A 14274-nucleotide genomic window follows, 5' to 3' on the forward strand; every position below is an offset into this window, starting at 1 on the left:
GAGGAGATGAGAAAGGGAGAATGCCACCAGGAATGTGTGGTAAGTTCGTCAACCAACAATTAGTCAATTAGTCAACCAATAATTAGTCAGGCAATATTATCCCTACTTTCCTCGGAGCTTTATAAAGGTACCATTCATACAAGTATAGAGCATAGTGTTATACTCAAAGAAGGGATAACACAAAACATGAATTTCAGGAATAAATAAATTCAGTTCATTTCAATACGCATTTAGTAAGTGAGGCCCATATGCTAGGAACTGTGTAGATATATATCAAACAACATAGAACCTAGGGGCTGGTGGATAGCTACTCAACATAACAACCCAATTGCTATGGTACATGTTAGGATATAGATACACATGGCATGAGTTGTTTCAGAGAACCTGGAGGGGAAGTACATGCCTCACTTTAGTGGGTTGGAGGAGAGCAGAAAGGAAGGCAGAGAAACTCAGGATAGTTTAGATTATGCTTAGAGAACAAATGACCCCTAAGTTTCACTCTGCAACCACAGAGTTTATTTCTCTATCATGCTATGTGGCCTTTGGCTTAGCTGCGGCTTTGCTCCATTTTAACCTCAGCCTGGGACCCAAGCTGAGGGAGCAGTCTCTATCTAGAGTGTTAACTGAGTAAACAGAGAACACAGTAACCATATGTGGACTCTTACATGCTTCCTCCTGGAAGTGACACAGGTCACCTCTGTTCATGCTTCCTTGGCCAGAAGCAAGTCACACGACTCTCACAAAATTAACAGGGTGAGAGTGAATAATCTTCCATGCAAGAGGCACAGGGTGGATGAACAGTAATACTGTCTACCATAGGGGTCTAGGGCAGTATCTAACTGTGCTTTCTGTTCCTTCTGGTCTACGTCCCCAAACTTCTTTTCCTAATGGTTAGTCATCAGCCTCACTTTGTGTGGGAGAGCTGTGGTCTGAGTTGAATGGCCAGAGAGGAGCTGGAGGGGAGGAGCCAAAAGGCTGACTTCATCTCCACCTGGCCCAGAAAGGGAGACTGCGGGAAGAGCCCTATATCCAGAGTCAAGAAGATCCTGGCAGGATGTGGCTTTTTTTGGAGGCAGAAAAGTGAATTTTACCATCTGTGTCTTTCCTAATGCTGTTGGGACAGGCTGTGTCTTTCCTAATGCTCTCCCAGGACAGGGAAGCCCAGGGCCCAGACCCCTGAGAAATTCTTGTTGGCAGCCAGCACTAGCTCAGCAGGTGCCAGCGGTAAGGATGGACTCATGACATGTGTGGGGCTGCATAAGCCAGGGAGAGTGAGCCAAGGACAGGGACAATGACCAGACCCTTACTTGTCAGTAGGAATAAATGTGCACAAATATGGATTTAGCACTCAAAAAGCCAGGTTAAGACTCAGTTTGACCTGAATATTTGGAGCCTTGGGGGAGAGATCATCTTCACTTTTTGCCTCCTTAGATGTTTCAAGCTCTCTTGCTTTCCTCCTGCTTCCCAGCTGTATTTGAGTACCTTGAACTCAAATCCTCCTTTAAAACTGTGTCTTAAAAATAAGTTTTAAGATTAACTGTCATTAGGATGCTCATAAAGTCAGATTCCTTTCTATTTGTCCCAAGAATTATGCCCTTGGGCTCCAGAGTGGAGGTAGCTAGAATAACTGACTAAGACCACGTGGAATTTTAGTTTTGCTCCTGGGTCTGGAATTTCCTTGAACCCTCAGGCACTCATGGACTTCTCTGAGTTTCACTTTTCCTATCTGCAAAATGTATATGCTTATCATAGCTCTGTGGCTTGCCTCAAAGAACCATTTGGGGGATCCAGTGAAAAACTTTATTTGTTGAATACCTACTGAATAGCTGACTTATCTGGGTGTAAGGTTAAGTGGGAACACATTGTCATTTATAATATTTATGCAAGTATGCGGAATTTTTGTTATTGTAGTTATTATATTTGATAAAATTAGGGGTTTGTCCACAAAGGTATATAATTATGGAAGATTCACCACTAATTCTGGCATTAGAGTTTCTGCTTACATTTTCAGAATATTCTGAAACATCTCCAATTATCCATTTTGGACCATGAACCTTCTGAAACAGAAATTGCCTTAACTTAGGTTGCCAACAGTCCTAACTTGGATTATGGCAGGTGTTTTTTATCTTGTCTTTCTGACCCCAGCCTCAACGATTCCAATCCACTCTATGTGCAACAGACAAGTGTAAAGGCATTTCACTTCTGCTGAAAATCTTCATGGCCTTCTGCTTTTCCAAAAAGCCCATGTTTCATATTCTCTTTCCACATTCATTAAAAGCTGGACTCTGTCAGTCTCTTCAGCTCATCTCTTGACCCATTTCTTCCAGCCCCACCAATGCTGCCCTGGGCTTCCCCACACACGAACCCACAATCTCTATTGCCATCTCTCTGAGATGCATGAACCCTTGACAAGGTCCCAGCACCTTGGGCCTTGGCATACTTCTGTCTAGAACAGCTTTGTTCCTACCACTTCTGACTTAGGTTCTACTCAAATGTGTCTTCTAGATCTCTGCTTGAAAGTCATATCACTTCTCTGGGGAGCCTTGCATGACATTCGTCTTTTCCTTCTTCCTTCATAGCCTTCATCACAACTGGCGTCTAATAATTGTATTGGTTACTACGCATTGCCTGTTTCCTTTCCAGACTGACACTAAACTTTGGGCTCCTGAGGACAGGGACAGGGTCTCACATCTTTTCCTTCTTTTCTCACTCCTTTCTTTCCTCAGGTGGTGCATGAGTTCCTACTTGGGGCCAGGCACTGCATTCTGGAGATTCTCGCATCTTTAGGCAAGCGTGCAATAACTGTGAATGATGGAACGAAGCAATCAATGAATCAAAGATTCAGTTCAAACAAGCCCAGCCTTCCCTCCCATCTAAGACAATTTAGAGACTCAGGAATATCTACACCTTTTAAACCATTTCTTTGTGTCCTATTGTTATTCTTTTTCTGATACGGAGACATCTCCGTGGAAACAGAATGCCACATTTTTCTAGGATATATCATCGAACTGGTGAATCATCCAGGCCCTTCATCTAGCATATTATTTGACTTTTCTTGTCTTCTTGTTAGGTTGCTCTCCTGGGTAGTGTAAAAAGCATGAGCTAGAGTCAGAGGAGCTATGGTGCTCATACTTACACAATATGTCCTTTGGGCAAATCATCTACCCTCATTGAGTGTCACTGTCCTTAACCATAAAGGAAATGATAACATGTTGTTTTGTGAAGAATAATTTGGAAGATGTGTAATAAGTGCCTGACACAGTCTATGGTAAAGAATGAAACATGTGGCTGCCTGTGTCTTTCACCCAACACCTACCCTGCCAGGGTAAGACTATAAAAATAATGAAGGGTGATTTTAAAACACAATAAATGGATATTATCTGCTGAGAAGATACAGCATTGGAACCACTGGCTAAAGAAAAATTTCATATTACTGTTAGGATTATTGGGCAAATTATTAAGGCTTATTGTTTTCATATATGAAATTGATCATTCATTTTCTAAGACTGTTGTGTCTACTAACTGAGAGAATGAATGCCAAGTCCTTTACCACGGCACTGTCACATGGGGAAGCCTCAGTAAATTTTAGTGATAATACTGTTGTATTATCAATCTTCATCCCATCAATCTAGACAGCTAAGCTGAACTTTAATCTTGAGATTCTTTAACTCTGACAGCTGGTCTAGACAGGCATAGATCCTGGGGGCAGTTGACAGAGTCCAGATACCCTCATGGGCATGGCCTGTAAATTAGGTCCTTTGACAGAATGTGGTAAAACAAGAACCAGACCACTCATCACTTTATTCTCAAGCCAATTGCAGAGCCCAAATGTGTTTTCTGTCACCTCTGAACCTTCCTGGGATGGGCTTTATGTGCTGGGTGCTGGCATTTCATTGCTCTCCCTCCTTGGTGGGTCTTAATGAAAAAGCTAAGCCACTGGCAACAAAAATTAGTGGTGCTGGGCATTGTTGAGCCTTTCCATGGGTTCCACAATTACACCTCATTTCCAGCTATAAAAAGGAGTGGAGATGTTGGATCCTACTGCCTAACCATGGTGAGAAGGTCCTTTTACCAGAATGCATTTCTCAACATGGCACAGCAGCCAGTGATGTGTGGTGTGACCTTGCATAAGTCATATAACTTTGTGTGATCTTGATGTTCCCCACTGAGGGAAGAGATGGACACCATATGTGAGGCAGCTGAAGGTCATGGTTAGTGCTCAGGCTCTGACATGGAAAAGAATCAGGCTTAGAGTGTGGTGGGTGCCACACAGACCAGTGTGTGACACTGAGCACATTATTTGACGTTCCTGAGACTCCTATTTTCCAGTTTTCCCTCCTATTAAATAGGTGTGAGAACGGGTCCAGTCTTCTAGAGCCAATGTGAAAATTAAATGAGATCATGTATGTAAATTTCTTTAGTCACCTACCTGGTACATACTAAGGATCAACCCACTTTTGCTGTTATTAGAAATACTTATATTGAGAACCTACCATGCTCAGTATTGTCTGAGTACATTATCACATTCAATCCTCAATCCAACAGCACTGCAAAGGAGATATTATCCTAATGTTAAATATGAGAAAAATATGACTTAGGTCAAGTAACTCACTCAAAATCACATGAGGGTAAGCATCAGAGCTGGAATTTAAACTGGCGCCTCTTTGGTGTCAATGTTTATCGATTATCTTCCTACTACAAGATACTGGGCAGATGACACTTTACTTTCCTTGGCAAACGCTGAGGATAACAATTAACCAAAATGGAAGGAATTCATTTCAGATCAACAAATATTTATAGAGTATGTATGTACCAAGTGTTGTTAGGGAAAGAAAAGGAGATGGCTTGATTCTTGGCCATAATTTGTTCTTTTTTTTATTTTTATTTTATTTATTTATTTTTTTTTTTAATTTTTTTTTTCAACATTTATTTATTTTTGGGACAGAGAGAGACAGAGCATGAACGGGGGAGGGGCAGAGAGAGAGGGAGACACAGAATCGGAAACAGGCTCCAGGCTCTGAGCCATCAGCCCAGAGCCCGACGCGGGGCTCGAACTCACGGGCCGCGAGATCGTGACCTGGCTGAAGTCGGACACTTAACCGACTGCGCCACCCAGGCGCCCCAATTCTTTATTTGAGGGTGTGAGACAGGAAGATTGATGCAAGTGTTGAGCACTGCATAAGCCTCTCGACCCTAGGTGTTCCCAGGATCATAGACAGTTAGTTAGTTCAGGCAGCTGTGACCAAAAGACCATAGACTGCATGACTTAAACAATAAACTGTTATTTCTTGTAGCTATGGAGCCTGGGAAGTCCAATATCAGAGAGCCACAGATTCTGTATCTGTGAGGGCTGATTTCCTGGTTCATAGATGGCTGTCTTCTCTCTGTGTCTTGATATTGTGGAAGGGGCAAGAGAACCATCTGGGGTCTCTTTTTATAAGGGCACTAATCTCATTCACAAGAGCTCCACACTCAAGACATAATCACGCTCAAAATCCCCACCTCCTGATATCATCACATTGGAGGTTAAGATTTCAACCTATGAATCCTTCAAAGTTTCCCTTTGAGGGGAACACATTCTGTCCATAACAGTGATTTCTTGATCATGTGGTCAAAATATCTTCCAAGAGCAGTTGAGGAGCTTGTTGGAGATTCTGGGAGAGTCAGGAGAGCTGCTGTTTGTGGTCACCCAATCCTTGGGGATGTAGAGCCACTGTAAACCTCCAGGAGTCAGATCAGGTGTCCCTTCTCCAGGAGATCTTCCCCAATGCCCAAGTCCATGCTTCCTGCATCCTTCTTCCACACACTGCTTTGTTACTGGAACTTCACTTGACTGTTGCTTCACTAGCTGTGAGCTCTTTGAGAGCAGTTGCTGGGGAAACAGTTTCTTCTTTGCTAGAGTCTCTCCATAGCACACTGCTTGGCACATAGCAAATGCTAGAATCTTATTACCACAGACTTGTAGGGAGAAATGAATGTCTGCTTTGCTGGCCAGATTGCTCTGATCCAGCTGGTGATCTTTAGGGGTGCCATTTCCCAGTTAGTCTTCTGGTAGAGGGATGACAAATGCTGGATCCCCCAGGAAAGCGTCACTGAACAAGTCCTGAGCTTTCCCTAGAGCTCCATGTCATAGTGAGTTCCTCCTTCCCCCTATAGCCACAGGTCTTGGGACCATTGCCCCCACCTTGTCATGCTTCCTAGATGAGTTTCCCTGCATAGCCAGAGAGCTCCTTGCCTCAGGAATTTCCCTGTTTATCCTCATCCTGCAATATCTCAGGTTATCAGAGATACAGACTTCAGTGTGGTTCAGAACTAGCAGGTAGAAATATAAGCCAAAGTTAACACCTATTTTCATTTTTCAGACTATGCTGTTTCCTCTTGCTCACAGACCCTTTCTCCTTCTCCTATTCGATAACTCAACTGCCCTTTTGCACTCAGCATAAATCTTCCTTTGGGAAGCCTCTTTTGGCCTCCCACATCATGGCCCTACTCATGTTATAGATTAATTGTTCAATTATCTTTCTTTCTACAACGTCAGCCATCTTTAGCTTTAATTAGTTTACCAGATGAGTTTATCACCTAGAGGACTCAGGAGACGTGAGAAAAACCTTTCACAGGACTGACAGTTCTTGATGGAGAACAATAGGAAGTAGAAGGAAAATGTGCCCCAGTGGGGGTCTCTAAGCCAGAGAGCACTGAGAAGCTTTATGAGTAAGACCCAAAAGGAGAAGAGACGCTGGAGAGAAGGAACGCAACAGTGGAAAACTTTACTCACTTAAAAACTTGTCCATGAGCCAGTCCTGAAATCAAATGTGATCTCATCAAAGCTTCCCCCCCTTGATCACAGCCATATATTCTGGCGTGTGCGTGCACACGTGTGTTTGCTTTTCAGACTACACAGTGCTGTCATACAGTGTTTCAATAGTGTTGTGCATTATACACAAGAGTTTCTTTCATTTATAGGTGGGGAGTCCATGGTTTGGGGAGTGAATTGCTGAGGCTAATAGCATGAACATGTGCTCCAAGCCTTCTGACTCCCATGGCAGCTGCTCCAGTCCCTTTCCATGCCTCCAATCTGAAATTTCTTCAGACACCAAAGAGATAAATATACACCTTTGCTTCTTTCCTCAAAGAATTCAACGTGCCTTCATGTCTTGAATTTTACCATGGAGGTTTGCAATGGTATCCCATAGTAGGACCACATAGTATTCTTTACCACAGAAGAAGTTGCTGGGGAAACAATTTTTTCTTTGCTAGATTTCTCTCCATAGCACACTGCCTGGAACATAACAAGTGCTAGAATCTTACTACCACAGACAGGTAGTGAGGAATGAACATCTGTAAGCCTCAGAGGATAAAGGATCTTCTCCATCCTGAGATGAGCCCTGAGAGTGGGAGAGGCCAGACCCCCAGAGTCCTGATGACCTTGGCAGGGCTTAGTTTTTATCCTAATGAAGCCATTGAAACTAATGAAAGATCTTAAGGGAGAAAGTGACTGATTGGATTTGCATTTAAGATTTGTGGCACCTCTCTGCCACAAGAGAAGTGTGCAGGGCAAGAGTGAAATTCTGGAGACTACAGAGGTTAGACTATTTCCGGCCAGAAATGAGGGTGGTCTGGAAATACAATGAGAGAAGATGAGACTCAAAACATATTCTAGCGATAGGAACTTGACAAGCTGGATGCAGCCATCTTACATCCAGGGAAGATGATTACTGCCCAGAGAGAAATCATGGAGAATGTCCCTCAACCTCTAACTCTCTGAAGTCAAGCCCTATGAAAGAAGGGTGGGGCAGAAATCCAGCCTTTGTTTAAATGATTAATAGTGTCCTTCCTGCCTCAAATTGCTGGCCACCGGGAGGAATTTAGAGAGAATACCCACACTCAAAACTCAAATGCGTGTACCACGCAGCCACTGCCGCTCACATCTGGGAGTTTTCAGCAAGTAATTGAAAATAAGCTATTTTTGGTTCTTCTGTAGCTCTCTTTGTCTTAAGTGGGGGTTTGGTCCCACAGTTGCAGTGGTGAGAAGTAGGCTTGACAGCTTCTGGCATAGCAAAGCACCAATGCTGCCCACAGAGTTTTTCCCTGAGTAAGTGTGTCTCCCTCCATGGGCAGATGCTGGCACTCATCGGTGACTCACTTCTGAGGGGCTCAGCCCCATCGTGGGTTAGAAGAAAGGAAGGGGCCTGGCATCAGGCCCAAAGCTGGTGACATAATGGCTTCTTGCCTGCTTTTTACTTGTTGCCCTAGTGGGCACATCTGTGCCCGGATTTGTCGGCTTGTGTCAAAAGACAATGAAGTTTTGTTTCCTGTATCGGAAACGATGACTTCATGGTTCTTTTAAGGCGGAATAAGTTAGGATGGAGGAGGTGGGGGGATTAATGTAGTTAAAGGGGCACATTACAAAGTTCAAGTTTCTCCTTGGATAGAATCTAGAATGCTTCCTATCTGGGAAACTGTAAAGTCCAAAGCATTAACTATGCCGGCAATTAGGACTCAAGTTTCCCCCCATCTAGCTAATTTTAAAAGGAATTATGAGTCTCCAAATCATTGAAGTGATGTGTGTAGACTTATTCTCCTTTCCTGTGCTGAAAGCATGATGTAGAACAGTGGCTTTTAAAACTTTTTGACATGATCCATAGCAAGAAGTCAATTTTATATTATGACTCTGAACATACATGTGTTCTGGAAAAAAGTTTCATGAGAAATACGACTACAATGTGTAATACACAAAGAAAGTTTCTATTATATTTCATTTGCTAAGTCACTTCATTTGTAAAAATCTGTTTGTGGCCCAATACATCGGTTTCATGATACCCTAACTACGTTGTGACTTGCAGTTGGAAAATACACATGTAAAGCAAAGACCCCAAGATGGGGTATTGAAGGTTGAAGCTCAAGACCTAGCTCTCCACATAAGTGCTGTGAGGGTTTTCTGAACGTTGGTGTATTGGTCAGTATGGTCCACATTATGCTTCAGTAACAAACAGCCCCAAGATTTCAGTGGCTCAAAGCAACAAGATGATTTACTCTTATTAACATTTGGGGCTGTACACATCATAGTGACTAGAGACCCAGGTTTCTAGAGCTTCCACGTCAACCCACTTCCCCATTTGCTGTGAAAGAAATGTGACTTCCAACCATGCCAATCTCTTATTGCATGAGCTTGGGACAGTCATAGCAGCTGAGTTGAAGTTGACTTCATGGATATGTCGCCTGTACAATCACACAGGGCCCAGTGCAGAGATTGCTTAGCTCACTGCTCTGCTATCACTGTCTTTAAATTATTTTTAATGCTTATTTATTTATTTTGAAGGAGAGAGAGAGAGAGTGTGTGTGTGAGTGAGCAGCGGAAGGACAGAGAGAGAGGGAGAAAGAGAGAATCCCTAGAAGGCTCTGCACTATCAGTGTAGAGCCCCATTCAGGGCTCCATCCCACAAACCCATGAGATCATGACCTAAGCTCAAATCAAGAGCCAGACTCTCAACCAACTGAGCTGCCCAAGTGCCCTTGTCTTTAAATTCTTAATAATTTTGGAATAAGTCCTACATTTTCATTTTTCAGTAGGCCCCACAAATTATTAGCCAGTCTGAGTCTCCATTTCCTCATCTGTAAAATGGGCTAATAATGCAAAATTTACAGGGCTCTTTGGAGGATGAAAAGAAGGAAGGCAAAGGAACCATGTATGTTAAGTAGAACTGTTGTGTTTAACTTGCTGACCTCATCTTTAGTCGTACCACTACAGAAAACTTCTACCTAGCCAAGCTAGTCATGTCACCTTGAAATTCTGTACTTCCTTACACTGCTCTGACCCCTTTAGTTAATCTGAGTTTTGTTCATTATTCAGGACTCAACTCTAATGGCTCCTTGGGGCCACTGCCCATGACTGCCCAAACTCTTCTTAGCACTTCTACACCATTAATTATGGATCCTTCTGACCACCCCCCTTCCCAGCACAGGACTCCTTACTTCCTGCCAAGAACATTTAGCAGCCTCCTAATTCGTTGTGTCATCTCCAGTTGGCCCTTCCATATCATCCTCCACAATGCCAGAGTCATTTGCCCATTATTCTAAAATGCCTTTTCTACCATGCCATTTCCATGTTCAGAAAACTTCAGTGGCTTGTGTCACATTAGGATGACAGGCCTTCATCTTGCATTCTTCTACTGGAGAGACCCAATCCTCTCACTGGGAAGAATTCAACCCACTTTTCACTGCTTAGCTGAAACCCAGCCTCCTCTCCAAAGACCTCCTTGCAGAATCAAGATAAAAATATTCTGTCCTTCCTCTGAATTCTTACCATGTTTCTTGGAAGTTGACATATATCCTGCTGTGTTGGGCAATTCACTCAATTTCTTGGTCACCATTTCATCTAGGTATGTGTTCCAGAGAACAGGGGCAATAACAAGATATACCTAAAGTGTGTCATCCACACTTTATGGGAGGGCCCTGGAGTGAAGGGCTCCTGCAGAGTTTGCTGGGGCTTTTCCTGAGCCCCTCCACTGGTCTGAATCATTGCTCCTTCTCTGGCCCCCCTTTGCACTTTACACATTCCTCTAACATTGCACTTACCACTTCCCATTCAAGTTAGTTTTTGACATGATTAGCTCCCCCTCTCGACATTGTCTTATTCATTGTGGCTCTGATGCCTCTCACCAGGCTTGGTGCCCAGTCAACACTCAGTGAATGGATGGATGGATAGATGGATGGATGGATGGGTAGATAGAATGTAAAATAGAGACCAAGGTAGAAAGGAAAGTTGCTGGCTACTATGGCTGTGTGTGGCAGGGAGAAGCCTGCATGCATCCCTAAGTGTAAGGTCAGTTAGGCTAAAATAGCAATTGATTCCAAAATCTTATTGGCTTCAAACAACTAATATTTATTTATAATTCAAACTCATGTCTACTGTGGGATGATGACAATACTATTCTATTCTTTCTTCCAGGCTGATATACAAGCTTAGTCTGGGACATGACATTCCATGCAGAAGAAAAGGAAAGGTGGCAGAGGCATGCAATGGCTCTCAAAGCATCTGGGGAGAAATGCCATTTCAACTCACTTCTTGCCAACCAGAGCAAGTGTCATGGACACAGGAAAGATAATACTCTCATAGGGATGGGCCCAGTAGACAGGGGCAGTGGGTATTTTGACCCATATGATCTGCTGCAGTGGGAGTAATACTCTATGTGGAAGGAATGCCATTGGCGTGATGCTTATGGACTCTGAACCCACACTCATTCTGATCAGGGGGATGGAGGGGCTCATACACTTGGTGATTTTGGATCCAGAAACTAGGTGTGAAGAGCTTTCAATCTGCTTCATCCTTTCTTATTGGGCATGAGCTGTGGTGCACTTGTGATGCAAGTATGCCCTCAGTGTTGGGGTGAATGTTTTGCTTGTAATATACTCTAATGTATTAGTTTTCTATTGCTGATATAACTAATTACCACAAATTTGGCTTAAAAATTATCATTTCATAGTTTGGGAGGTCAGAAGTCCAAAATCAGTCTCATGGGGCTACAGTCAAAGCGTCAGCAGGCTACGCTTCTTCTGAAGGTGCTGGAGAAAAGTTCGTTTCCCTGAATTTTCTAGATCCTGGCAATCACCTTTGTTCCTTGGAGCATGGCCTTCCATTCATCATCAAAACCAGTGATATAGCTCCTTTCATTCTCTTTTCCCTGACTCTGTCACTCTTGCCCCAGTTCATAAGGACCCATGTGAAAATACCTCCATCTCAAGACCCTTAGCTTAACCACACATACAAGTTCCCTTCTGCCGTATGTTCAGCCTACTCTAGCCTCCAAATAGTTTTCATTGGATTTAGTTCAGCCTTACTAAGAAGAGACAAATTCAACCTTTATTAAGCACCTGTTGTACAGTTTTTCTCTGCTAGAAACATTCATACTTTATTTCTATGAACCCCCCTGTGATGCTACAAGAAAGACGTTTATGATATCCATTCTATAAATGAGGGAGCTGAGGGCTGCACAAATGAAAGTACTCATTCCTTTTGTGAGAAATGGAAATAGGATTTGAGTGCAAATAAATCTGCCTTAAAAACTCACTCTTTTCCTATCACTTCAATACTCCAACTCCAGAACTATTATTTTCTCATGCTTGAGATGAATGAATGAGAGATGCCATGAAATTTCATGTCCATACTCCCCTGGTAACAACAGGGGAACACTTGAGGGACTTTTCAGTACTTCTGGATGGACAGCCACTTTCCTGTCCCTGGAGTAGGGGAGACCTCTGATTCCTTCTGTCTTTTTTCCGGGACTCTGCCCCAGGATACCCTGACTTTGTGGAAGAAACACACCCAAATGCCCCGGATGAGTCATAGACTCTGCCCAGAGCTAAAATGTGATGAGGAAGGAAGACTTGTGTTACCCCAGCCTGCAAAATGGTTTCCATTACAGTATTTCTGCCTAGAGCAGCAATTCTGCCCTTTGATCCTCCTCCCCATAACTATACAGCCTTCGGGCCAGGGGACTGGGAGGCTTGCTTCAGCATTACCGCTGACTGGTCCTTTCACTTTGAGTAAGCCACTCCCATCTCTGAGTCTTGGGTCCTATTTGAACTAAAAGTTTTGGGCCTTTTCCGCTCCTACAATTTAGAGCATCACTGATTAGCCAAAGGATACCATTCTCAACAGGACAGACAATATCAGAAAGACTCTGTACATTTGGAGACAACTTTGTCATGTGCTGCACTCTTTCCCAACAGGCGATACAGCAGAGTGGATCCTGCATTAGAATTCCAGCTCTGCCCATACTGGCTGGATATTTTTGGGCAAACCTCAGTTTCCTAATTTATAAAATGGGGATAATGATCATAATAATGCCCTCTTCCTAGTGTTGTGAGGATTGCACAGCAGTTTAGAACAATGCTGGCAACTGTTCAGTCCTATGCACATGCTCATCTCATACTTCCCTATCCATTCTTCTTGAAGCTCTAGTAGAGAAAAGAGCTTTGGCTCTAGAATCAGAACCACTTGGCTTTTCTGCTGGGCTCTACTGGGTCAGCTGTATGACCTTAGGCAACTTAAATCCTCTGATCCTGAGGATTTTTCATCTGTAAAATGAAGGTAACAATAATAGCAACTTCTGGGGTGCCTGGGTGGCTCAGTCTGTTAAGCCTCTGATTTCGGCTCAGGTCACGATCTCACAGTTTGGGAGTTCAAGCCCTGCGTTGGACTCTCTGCTGACAACTCAGAGCCTGGAGCCTGCTTTGGATTCTGTGTCTACTTCTCTCTCTGCCCCTCCCCTGCTCACACTCTGTCTGTCTGTCTTTCTCTCTCTCTCTCAAAAATAAATAAACATTAAAAAAAAAGGTGACTCTCGGGTTTAAAAAAAAAACAGTAATAGCAACTTCTTAGTGGGGGGCGGGGATGAGGATTAATAGGACAATACATATAAAGTTCCTAGCAGAGTGCCTGGCATATGGAAAGTGTTTACTTCCTTTGGATGCTATCCTCTTCTTGTGTGATGGACTTCTTTGGTATTTCTAGGCTGCTTTGAATTTAATTCCATTTTTTAAGGTGTCAGGAAACATATTTTAATATTTTGGACAAAGTTAAACTTTTATATTGAGCTCACACACTTGTAAATATGTGTACCAAACTATGTCCTGATGCAGAACAAGTGGCACAGATTTTTCTAGCACCCTCCACCCTAACTCATAGCAACAATGTCTGCAAATAATTAATGCAGAGAGGAGGTTTACAGTTGGCCACCCAGATGCATCTTAAACATTTAATTTAAAAAACTAAAAGGATGAACCCAGCAAGCTGTTATAATCTTCAAAGGATCTACTAGGACTGAGACATATGGTGTTACAAGATATATTCAAGATTTCTGGCATTTAGCCTACTTAAAAATTATGGAGTGGCTGCTTCTGTGTGCATATCAGGAAAGGGCTGCAGAGGTGCTCCATGAGTCCTGGTTTCTGACCTGTACTAACCTTGAAAGTAGAATCAGATAGTGGTAGACTTAGCTCAATTCTTGGCTCTTCCAGATGCAACCAAAAATTCAGCAGGCTTAGGGCAGTGAGACTATATTGCACAAAGAACTGCCAAGGACCGAAGAAGATAGATTGGATTTGCTTTGGATTTAGGTTCTTTCTATCTGGAACATAGGCAATGATAACTTATGGCAACTAACATTTATTGAACAATTGTAATTTACTGGATGGCTTTATGCTGTATTTAATTGACATCTTATAATAAACCTTAAAGGAGGTACTATTATTATTCCCATTTTTAGATGAGGA

This window comes from Leopardus geoffroyi, chromosome D4 (genome assembly GCF_018350155.1).
Source record: "Leopardus geoffroyi isolate Oge1 chromosome D4, O.geoffroyi_Oge1_pat1.0, whole genome shotgun sequence".
Taxonomy (NCBI): Eukaryota; Metazoa; Chordata; class Mammalia; order Carnivora; family Felidae; genus Leopardus; species Leopardus geoffroyi.